Source organism: Doryrhamphus excisus, linkage group LG12 (genome assembly GCF_037039965.1).
Source record: "Doryrhamphus excisus strain RoL-2023G ecotype Guam linkage group LG12, RoL_Dexc_Guam_v1.1, whole genome shotgun sequence".
NCBI lineage: Eukaryota > Metazoa > Chordata > Actinopteri > Syngnathiformes > Syngnathidae > Doryrhamphus > Doryrhamphus excisus.
The window spans coordinates 15,135,435-15,146,505 of record NC_136368.1 but is presented as its reverse complement, the minus strand read 5'-3'; the positions used below and the strand labels follow the sequence as shown (position 1 = coordinate 15,146,505).

The 11,071-nt window shown below is 42.2% G+C and overlaps 1 protein-coding gene across 3 annotated transcripts in view; it reads left to right on the top strand.

The window, feature by feature from the left end:
- Nucleotides 1-361: 361 nt before the first annotated feature.
- The window catches only part of klf12b (Kruppel like factor 12b), a 45,094-nt gene continuing 34,384 nt past the window's right edge, over nucleotides 362-11,071 (top strand). Inside the window, exons 1-2 of one of the 3 annotated variants that reach the window (XM_058081463.2) lie at nucleotides 362-484; nucleotides 613-914. The gene's annotated coding sequence lies outside the window, so the exon portion shown is untranslated. Of the gene's footprint in view, nucleotides 485-612; nucleotides 915-7,512; nucleotides 7,551-11,071 lie in introns of those variants that run through there. The other 2 variants (XM_058081467.2, XM_058081466.2) reach the window with 2 other exon arrangements.

Genomic DNA, 11,071 nt, shown 5'->3' with positions numbered 1-11,071 from the left:
CCTTACCCCAGAATGGAATTGTTTTGACTTTTCCACTAAGTGACTATTCCACTCCAAAACTGAAGGTGGCGATAGCACACATTAAAAACCAATTGAAAATCTACGCCAGCCATCTTCCCTAAAATCGCAGTAACTTGTAATTCAAACCTTGAAGACCCACACCCGAATGTTTAAGAATGCTTTGTTGTCATAACCTAGCATTTTTTGCCTTCTAAAATACACATTAAAAATACATCTGAAAGCTTCCTAGGAGCTAACGTTGTTCTGTGACGTCATAAAATGGGGACGAGTGTTGGCATGCAAACAAAAACACAGTGACCTAAACTCAAAGGAAATGTGTGAAAACATACATTTCAAACATTTGCTTTTAAATAATGTTTACATGGTATTGTTCTCCTTTGATATCGTGCTCACGGCCGTCCACTTGACGCACTCAGGGAGAGGTAGGCCACCCGGACTGGACTCGCCGGAACACCCCTTCTTGGTGCGGTAGATGCGGCGAGGCGGGGGTGTAATTCGATGCACGCTGTTAAAACGTATTCAAGTGTATTGTCTTCCCTGTTTTCTTTTTCTTTTTTCACCCTCTCTCTCGCTCCCTGTGCGTTTATGAAGCCTCCACCCATCGGGCCAGCCTACATTGGAGCGGATCATGTGATGCTGGGGGGGTTAAGTCATTTGCAAGTACAACACAACCCCGTGCAGAGCTCCCCATTCATTTCCTGAGAGCTGCCTGCCTGCCTGCGCGCAGCAGCTGAGAGGCAGAAGGGGAGGGAGCTACACGCACACACACACACACACACGCACACATTCACACACACACATACACTCGGTCGCGTCCATACTCACAGATAGGAGAGGGGGAAAGGAGACCGTGGAAAGGCAACAGTCTCCACGGCTCTGCAGCTTCTGACAAGGTCTGTGTGCACATTCATGTGTCTTTATTTCCTTTCTCTGTGCTTCATTTTGTTGCATGTGTTCATGTATTACTGATGACAACTCACCTGTTTCCGGAGACATGTTGAAATGTCAAGTTGTTTAAACTTGGGAAGACTGTTACACTCAACTTGGGGGAAAGTTTGCCAGCTTGTCTGAAGAGTTGCGGAGTGAACGAGCAAGTGTGTGCGTGTGTCCGTGTGTGTGTGCGAGAGAGTTGTTGCATTGTGCGTGTTTGCAAAAAGGCTTGTTTGCTGTGGTAAGCTTAGAGACGGGGGAGCTGTTAGCAACGGGTTAAACATTAGGGAGGCTCGGGTAGCTTGGGGAGGAAGGACACTAGGAGAGGAGGTGGTCGGATATGTGTTTGTGTGTGTGTGTGTGTGTGTGCGTGCGTGGGAGGCAGTGTTGCAGTGGCTGGTGTCTTGGATGTCATCGTCAAGCACTCTCACTTCCAGGGCAATAGTCATTGGTATTGATGGGGAGCTGTCAGGGAGGCCACTAGGCTTGGGGTGGAGGAGAGAGAGTGGCCGGGGGGCTGGCCCTTGGCTGTTATTTTCAATTACAAGGGGACCGGGCAAAGCTGACAGCAAAGGCATTTGTAAATGTAGTGAGGGAGGTGGAGGAGGAGGAGGGTGGGCCGCCTGGGCTTGATGTGGAAACTGAGCACTGACCTCTGTGACTTTACCTTGCTGAGAGAGGCCCTGCCTTGTCTTGGCTGGAACTGTGTGACAGCTGTGTGTGTGTTTAAAAAAAAAAAAAAAGTAAAGTGTGCAAATGAGACCCCTGTCGCTTACTGATGTTCAACGAGTGAGATTATTAGTGTCCAATTGAACTGACGCTTAAATCCATTCAAATCTTCCTGTGCATGATATTACCTAATCAGTACAGCGTTCACTCACTGGCCACAACATTAGGTACACCCTGGAAAAACTCTCCGCTTCAAGTGCTTTATCAATAATGTTTGTTATTGTGATTGTGACAGTTTTCCCTCATAAGAATTAGAGAAGAATTATAGCAGGGGTCCCCAGCCACTGGTACCGCGGCCTGGTACTGGTCCGTGGGCAGGGCCGAAACCGTACATAGAGAACGTTCAAGAGCAATAATAAAAAATACAGATTTTAATAATAGCTTTATAACTACATTCGATTTTCATTCATTCATTTTTTACCGCTTATCCTCACAAGAGTTGTGGGCAGTGCTGGAGCCTATCCCCTATCTTCAGGCGAGAGGCTGGTCGCCAGCCAATCACAGGGCACATATAGACAAACAACCATTCACACTCACATTCATACCTATGGACAATTTGGAGTCGCCAATTAACCTAGCATGTTTTTGGAATGTGGGAGGAAGCCGGAGTACCCGGAGAGGACATGCAAAATCCATACAGAGATGGAATTGAACCCTGGTCTCCTAGCTGTGAGGTCTGCGCGCTAACCACTCGACCGCCGTGCCGCCCGCTGTTGTTACATAACACTCTGTATTATAGTTTAAGTACATATATAAATTGACTGTTGTAGCGGTCAAATGCTAAAATAATAAAAAATAATAATGTTCCATTTTCTGTTCTATGGTTATAATCACATTTTTTGTCATCAATGGTACCGTTCTGTGGTGAAATCATTATTAGGGGAGGAAACCGGAGTACCCGGAGAAAACCCACGCATGCACGGGGAGAACTACATTCGATTTTATGAAATTCAATTTTGGACATAAAGGATATAATTTTATTGATAGAATAACACTGGTAGAAAGTTACTTGTTTATGTCATTTTGTTTCATTGTTTTGCTGAGCATTTATTCCCAGCCGTCCTTGAATGCGCCATATTTGTGTGCTTTGAGACGCAGTGAAAGTTTTTCCAATACTGCCACAAATAGACTTACATATTTGTCATTGATCCCCAATCTGGAGCTTAGCGTGAATGCATAAAGGTGAGGTTTGATGACGTTATTTTGTGTACTTGTGTTCGGATTTATTCAATGTCAATTTAATTCATCTTAGCGCATTGGCACATTGGCAACAAACTGTCTGATGATCTTCTCTCTGGAAAACAAACTCCAGGCTCGTACTAAAGTCTGCATTCATTTTGTGTGTAACGTTATTGGAAGGTATTTTTCCGAGACTTTTGTTCTGTACATTCAAACAAAATGTAATGTGCAGCACTTTTAATATGAAGATCGGAAATGTGTTGTTTTGTAGTTGTTCGATCGTCATATTAAGCGCTTTCACATCTTAATCATCTTAATAATACCCTGGGTTATGTATTATATTTTATAGTTGCAAAGTGTCAGTAAACACAGTGTCCATCGCAGTAAGAAAGACGTCCTCTCAATGAATGATCTTGTGAGGGTCATATAAGTCCTTATGGTTCATTTCATCTGTAAATAATAATACATAAATAATAAATATCAGCGTTGAGCTCACAACAACATTCAATTGTAGCTTCTTAACGAATGGCATGTCACTGACTACTGTTATTTGTTTACTGCTTTCCTCTATTTCCACACACATCCTTAGGCAGCAAGCTCGTACTTTGTCGCAGCAGCTGAGTTGGTGGCCGTATGGCTTGTTAGTACAGTGTTACAGTAGTTGGACCCCCCCCCTACGACTGTAATATTGCTTACGTTTGGTTCAGCAGTACACAAATTTGTCTGGATGTGTATCCTACATTTGCTGTAGAGCCACCATTTTGTCAGCTATTCTTCCATAGACTGGGTTGTTTTGAAACGCCGTCTCATAGCTACATGAAACTACATGATGGTGGCATGGTGGTGTTCAACCTGGAAAGTCTGAAAAAGTACCAAGTGGTTAGGAGGAACTTTTTTGCCCCCGAGAGTAAGTTTTTTTTTTACCCGGATAGATAAGGTGGAGTATGCAGGTGTACCTAATAAAGTGTCCTGTTATGGTCGGGACACTCGAGTACTCTAACACAACGCTAATGTACTAAATTAACTGCCAAAATGTGAGTCAAAGATCCTTTGTATTATAGTCTGTGGTTTACAAGGACTTACTGCAGTCGTAGATCGTCTATATCAGAGCTTCTCAACTGTTTGCTGGGTGGGTCCTGCAGCCAAACCAGTTGAGAGAACCTTTGGTTGATATGACAGGCTGCTGTTTTTAAGGAGGTGCTGCCAGAAACGTTAGTATGACAGGACAGCGCTGCTGTTTTTCAGAAAGATGCTCGTCAAAGGTCCGCTATACGACAGCTGTTATTAAGGACCTGCTGCCAAAAATGCTCGTCAAAGATTTCTACATGACAGGAGCCTCCTTGTGGGTTTAGGAACCTACTGCAAATACATGAGTTAAAGATCTTCTGTGTGACAGGTTGCTGTATGTTGTAAAATAGTGCTTGTCAAATATATTCGATATGACAATGCTCTGGTGTTTTTTTTAGGAATCTGTTGCAGAACCGTTCATCGCTCAAAGGTTTTGGACTAAACCCGCGGGCTGGTCTGATGTCATTTTTGGGCTTGATTTGGTTGCGAGTCGGTTATCCCTGTTCGTGCACAACAGCAGCTGGACTTCATAAGGTTAAGGTGACTTCACAATAAAGCACACAAGTACACAAGGTTGCTGATGTCATGCACAGACATACTATTTATAGGCGTCAATAAAAAAAGACTACTGTAGAGTGGACCTTTCAAAGTGTTCATGACACCAAAATACATTTGAATAATCAGTGACAAAATGAAAGTACAAACTTATTGACACATTTTGGTTATACTGTTGTCATAGATAAATAAACACCTATGAAATAGGATTGAAATGAAGTTGTGATTTTTACATATTTTTGACACTCTCTTCTGAACCACAGCCCTCTTGGCTATGGCGTCATGTTCCAGATACCAAATTCAAACAAATGCAGCCACAAACTTGCAGCAAAGTAACTGATAAATTCACAACAATAACACAATAATAACATTTACTGATAATGTGTTACAATGACTATTATATAACACACACACACACACACAAAATTGGCCACAAATTATGTTTTTTTTTAAAAATTGTCAGTATGTAACACTTACAGCTATGCACACTGCAAAACACAAGACCAAGCAGTTACGAATAAACACTTAAGTAACCTAGAACTAGGCTGACTAGTATAGAGAATATTATTAGGAACACGTGAATTGATGGTTAAAAATCTTGTGGATTTTTTTACTTTTTATTTCCATTTGCAGGGCAGCAATTATCCTTTGAAATCTGCCAAAATGCTGAAGCATCTGACACGGAAATGATGTCTTTTGAACATGTGAACAAGCTTACTCTTTGAGTGTTCCAGCAAAAACCTTCAACACAATGAAAAATATACATTAAAAATAGATATATAACATAAAACAGAAGTTTATTCAGAATTGGGCCATAACAATTGAGAAAGCGTTGGAATGAACTGTAACTTCCACACGCACATCTAGCACAGGAAATATGCTTTTCAATGTTATTTTTGACGGCAAAAATAATGAGATGAACGTGCTTTAAGCATTGGTTACATTTCTTGGAGGTTGTGGTTTTGCTGCTTTGTTGTGGTCTGTACTGCAGCACATCGTAAACAGAATGATGTGATACATTTCCAGTCGTAATCCCTCCGTCGTATTGCACTTCAACCCCCCCCCCCCCCCAACCCACTACTCTCACGGTCCACAGGCTTATGATTGCGATCAGCTCAGGTGGTGCTGCTGATGGTGGAGGTGGTTGTGGGGGGAGTCAATTAAAAAGGCAATCACCGATGGATAGACTCTATCTGTCCATCAACACTCCACCATCCAGGACATTTAATCACCCTGCGCCTTGTTTGGACACACAAATTGGACGCATGCTGACAGACAGAGTCCATCAGGAAGTGGTGGTCCTCTTGGTCCTTGTACTTTTGCTACATGGGATCACCTTTTGTCTTCAGTGGAGATGTGAAATTCCCAGTATTAGCCCTAATCAGCTGGGTTAACTGCTGCTGTATTGATGGACTGCTATATGATTGATTCGGGCTGTGTGCAATGAGGTGTATCGATATTGGTTAGCAAGGAAGACCGCCGCTCTCTTGTTACGACTTTAAGTCAAAGAATAGTAAAGAAGATATGCGGTTTGCATTGGCAGTTGTCAGGAAATGTGTCTACCTTAAAGCAGAGAAGCATCTAAAACAGGGGTCTCAAACCCAAATTTACCTGGGGGCCACTGGAGCTAGGGTCTTTTTCCAAAAAAAAAACAAAAAACACAAATTTTTACACATTTATTAAAAAAAATATTTTTTTCAGATTAAAATGAACAAAGCATTATTAGAGCCCTGTAGACATGACAAAACACGACTATAGTCACATTTATACTCTTTTTATTTACAACATATTGCGCAACTGCAGGGTCTTGAGACACATCTAACTCGCAAACTAGAAAGCTAGCGACCTAAATGGTAGCCTCCGAGTTATTTCCTTTAAACTTAAAAAGCCAAAAACTTACCACTTCCACACGGATAGGGAGGATAACTATTAACAGTTATTTAACCTTTAACATGAACATTAATCAAACGTAATATTTTTTTCTGGGTACATGATACCATACAGCATCCATATCAAACTTGCGCGGGCCGCACTAACATTAAACTTTCATATCAAGGCGGGGGCCTCGTGTTTGAGACCCCTGATCTAAAATATGGGATGTCAAATACAGTCATTGGTTGTTATGAGTGTATATTTGCAGATGCATGGTTGCGACTGAGCACCCAGCAACAAATGTCAAAAAACTTTGAGGATAATAGTATAGTATGTCTTACACAACATTTCGACCACAACCAATAGACGACGCCACAAATGTCATTTGTGAAAGCTAAACCTAATAACTGGGCCAAGGCCAAAAAGCTGCAAAAGTGTCAAGCATACAAAAAGAAATACAACAAGCCATTTTTCTGTTCAAGATACAATCATTAACTTTTATTTTGTGAGATTGTGCCAGCCCAGCTCCGCATGTACGCTCACTTCGTCCTGTCAGATGGTGACAAAATGTTCCCTTTTGTGTTTTCTTTTTTGCGGATTCAACCTTTGACCCCCCCGGTGTCCAGCCCGTGTTTGTTTACCAAAATCGAGTTAAGGGCGCACACGGAGTTGCGCAGCATGTGTGCTGTGTGACTGAGCATGTAAAAGTGTTGTGCAACGCTGCGACTGATTAGTCTATAAACACTGCTGATCTGTCCCCCCCAAAAGCTGCATGCTAACAAAAGGAGATTACAGCTTGTCAATGGGAATTTCTGATTTGTAATTATTACAATTAAGCATGTTAAAGATTTGAGAGGAAATAAAACACATCAAGGGAGTCACTGTGTCTTTTTGTTGCCGCTTTAGTGAAAAACTTGTCACAGCCTTACCGGAAAGTGACTGGCATAGGAAAAGCTGCTCCCATCATCTGATTTAAGGCTGCTTTCGCATGTTTCCATGGCGAGGATGGAAAGGCATGCCAATGTAGGGCCTGTCTATCTGTGGCCATGATTCTAAGTGTCTGCCCAAATATGGTTTGCTAACAAGGGAGGAGAAATGTAGGGGGGGGGGGGTAGATCAAGAATGGTCCAGTATTTTTTTTAACCATGCATGTACTGAACTGATAGGACCTCGCCTAAACTCGCACCACGCCTGAGGTTAGGATGCTGCCCGTGTGTGTATCTCTTGAGTCAACTCTTAAAGAGAGGAAATTATGTCAACAACATGTGGAATCCATTTAGGTAGCGCTGGCATTCTACAAAGTTCTTTTGGCTTCGACATGAACGACTTCCCGCAATGGACCATAACTCCCAGGGTGTGAACACCAGCCTTCTCCAGGTATCAGCACCATGCTCTCAAATTAAAAAAGTCATGAAGCTTTTGATGTCAAAAGCCAATGACTAAATGTTGTAAACATAGAGATAAAGCTTAATAATCAAGTGGCATTGGAACAGGTCACACTGAGGGGAGAAAATATGCACGCTTGATGTGTTTGACTTTTTTAATTGGTTTGTTATTTTGAGGCTGGATTTACTTCTATCAGATACTTGAGCATCTAGCCCCTGAATGACATCAAGTTTGCTCAAACCGTGGAGTGGGACTAAGCAGATTCTGAAAAAAGCAGAGCACCTTTCTGATATACAGGATGTTTGATTATCATTTCTGCATCCATCCATCCATCCATTTTCTATGCTGCTTATCCTTACTCGAGTCGCAGGAATGCTGGAGTTTTTGGCGAGAGGCGAGGTACTGGTCGATAATTTTTTGCAGTAGGTCCTTAAAAATGGCAGCCTGTCATATAGAGGATCTTTGACTAGGGTTTCTGCAGTAGGTCATTAAAACCAGCAGAGTGCTCATGTCATAGTATAGAACAGTGCTTCTCATATGGTGGGGCCAACTTCCCTGGGGGGCCGCTGTGAACTGTTGTACTTTCAGTGTTACCGCACATCTACCAACATGTACAAATATATCGTACTCAACATGCAGTTTGACTCTTGAATACGCTTGTATGCTTCACAGCATTTTCCTGGTTTCCTGGTACAGAGTCCAGTCTGTACATACAGTAAAAATAAATACATAGATATCAGTTTCTCAACAGTATTTCAAACTAGGGGGTGCGTTTGGTGGAATGACAGAAAATAAAAGAGAACCAGTGTCATGAAGGGATCTTGAACAATTTTTTGTCACAGCATTCTTGTCGTTTTTTGACTGGAGTAGAATATAGAGTGAATGCCATTAGTTCAATACTTGGAGAGTTTGCAGCAGATTTCTAAAGGGGACTAATTGTGCTAATTTTTTGGCCCACTGTATTGAGTTGCTCTCGTATAGAGCAGCAACGTATGATAACCAGCATAGAAAGCTTTCTAGATCTTCAAGAATCTGCACCTATTCCAGCTGTATTTCTTTGGATTTTGTGCATCCTGTGAAAACAGTCTTTTAATTTATTCCACCCGCAGCCCGCCTGCAGGAACGCCCACTCTGCTGTGGTTGGTTACACTCCCTCGTGCTCACGAGGACTTCCGCATAGCTGCCAAACCCAACTTCATAGGAGTTGATAATAAACAGCAATTTATCTTTTTAACATACAGCCTAATGGGTTGGATTTCAAATCCAATCTGGAAGTAGAGACTGGACAGTCTAAATAGTTTCTCAAGAAAAGAGGTTACTTCAAGATTTCTCTGAATGGTAAGTAGCTTTAGCTTTAGCTGGCCCATGTTCGCGAAACATTCCAGTGTGAAATGCCGTTGACAGGTTAAACATTTTTCTTTTGCTGGTAGGGAATGAGGAACTCCAACCACTTCTGCCTGATGTTTGCCTCGTTAGGAGTTGTAAACAAATTTAGCTTGTCCTTTCACCCGTAAACGGAATAGCAGCACTTGGAGGAGGGCGGGGAATCAGAGCCTTCCCAAACTTCTATCATGCCTGTTATATAGAATATCGTTTGACTAGTGCGTTTTGCTGTAGGTCTTTAGCAAACAGAAGACTGCTCTTGTCATATACTAGACCTAAAAACAACCTTGGCTCCATAACAGCTTGATGCATATAGTATCACTATCAGGGTCAGTATCACCCCATTAAAATCAGCGCAAACTAACATGTGAGTTGCTGACAGCCATTCCTGGAACTCTGTGCATTGATGCGTCGCTGTTGCCGCAATTGCACCCGTGTAGTAAAAACATCTAGGCCGGCCTTTAGAGAGCATGTTTATGCACGTGTGCTGCGATGCACTCAGTGGGCAGGCCATTGTGGAAATTGTATGTACAAAGTACATATGCTGGGCCAGGGGGTTTGGAAGGGGGAGGAAGGGGCAGACATTAAGACATACCGTACATTACATGTTAGAGCACCAGCCTGTGTACACATATGCACCATCATAGCCTGGGGGGGATAAAAGGCTTCTGAAAGAAACCCCCATTAGGGCAGGAGTGAACTAACAATCCATATAGAGTAACGGAGGTATGTGGGTGGTGGGTGGGAGGCATGCAGGTTATTGTAATCCTGCTGGTACTCCCAACTGCATCTCCTGAAAAAGAGGTATTTCATTTTGACTTCAAAAACCACTACCACTACTGACAACAGCATGTCCTACATTATTGCTTTTTTTTGAGGACAGAGAAAAAAAAATGTTTTGTCATAAAATATTCCAAATAAAAAACAATGTTATTTTAGCAACATAGACGAATGTTTAACAAGGACATATGTGTGTCTATAATGAAGACTTATTTTGATGGATATCCTCACGAGGGTCGCAGGGGGTGCTGGATCCTATCCCAGCTGTCCTCGGGCGAGAGGCGGGGTACACCCTGGACTGGTCGCCAGCCAATCACAGGGCACATATAGACAAACAACCATTCACACTCACATTCATACCTATGGACAATTTGGAGTCGCCAATTAACCTAGCATGCTTTTGGAATGTGGGAGGAAACCGGAGTACTCGGAGAAATCAGAGTCAAACAAAAAATAACGACTGCTTCATGACAATGGAATCGAAGGTTTCAGGATGCTTGCTGATGTGGAAAATCGGTGTAAATAAAGGACGGGAACTACGGCTATAGCTAGGCAAGTTTATTCATTTGCAGTCCATGTCTCTGTTAGCAACAGTGAAGGGATCTTCCAAAGTCACACAACAATTGAAATCATGCAAATCTTTATGACTCTGCCTCTTAAAAGCATCAGAATTAAGAACTGCCTGAATTTGACTCATCTGTTTAAAATATTGTTATCTAATGTCGGCGTTTGTTTGTGTCAAAACATGGTAACAACAGTCGGTCCTTGGACATAATTGTTTAAAACAAAACAATGATCAAGTATTTTATTTTGCTTTTATTCCTGGTTTAACTCTTTTTAGCTCAACATGCTGAAAAAAAGTTTAAAAAGCAGACTTAGGAGGTTTTAATTGGATATTCGCCAGTCACCATTGACGGTAATGTGGTGCTGCTTTGTCTGCTTTGGATGATAATAAGTTATCGCACTCTGTTCACCTCAAACCGTTATCGATCCCCCCCCCCCTTTTCTCCCTGGCTACAGCACATAAAAGACTTATTGAATATTATCTTTCAGTAGTTCTTGTGACCATTACTACAACACTCCCCCTCCTGCGCTGGTAACAGTCTATTTTAGCTGCACAGCCATTAACCCCAATGCTGCATTCACTAGTCTAGGGAGGTCACCCGTT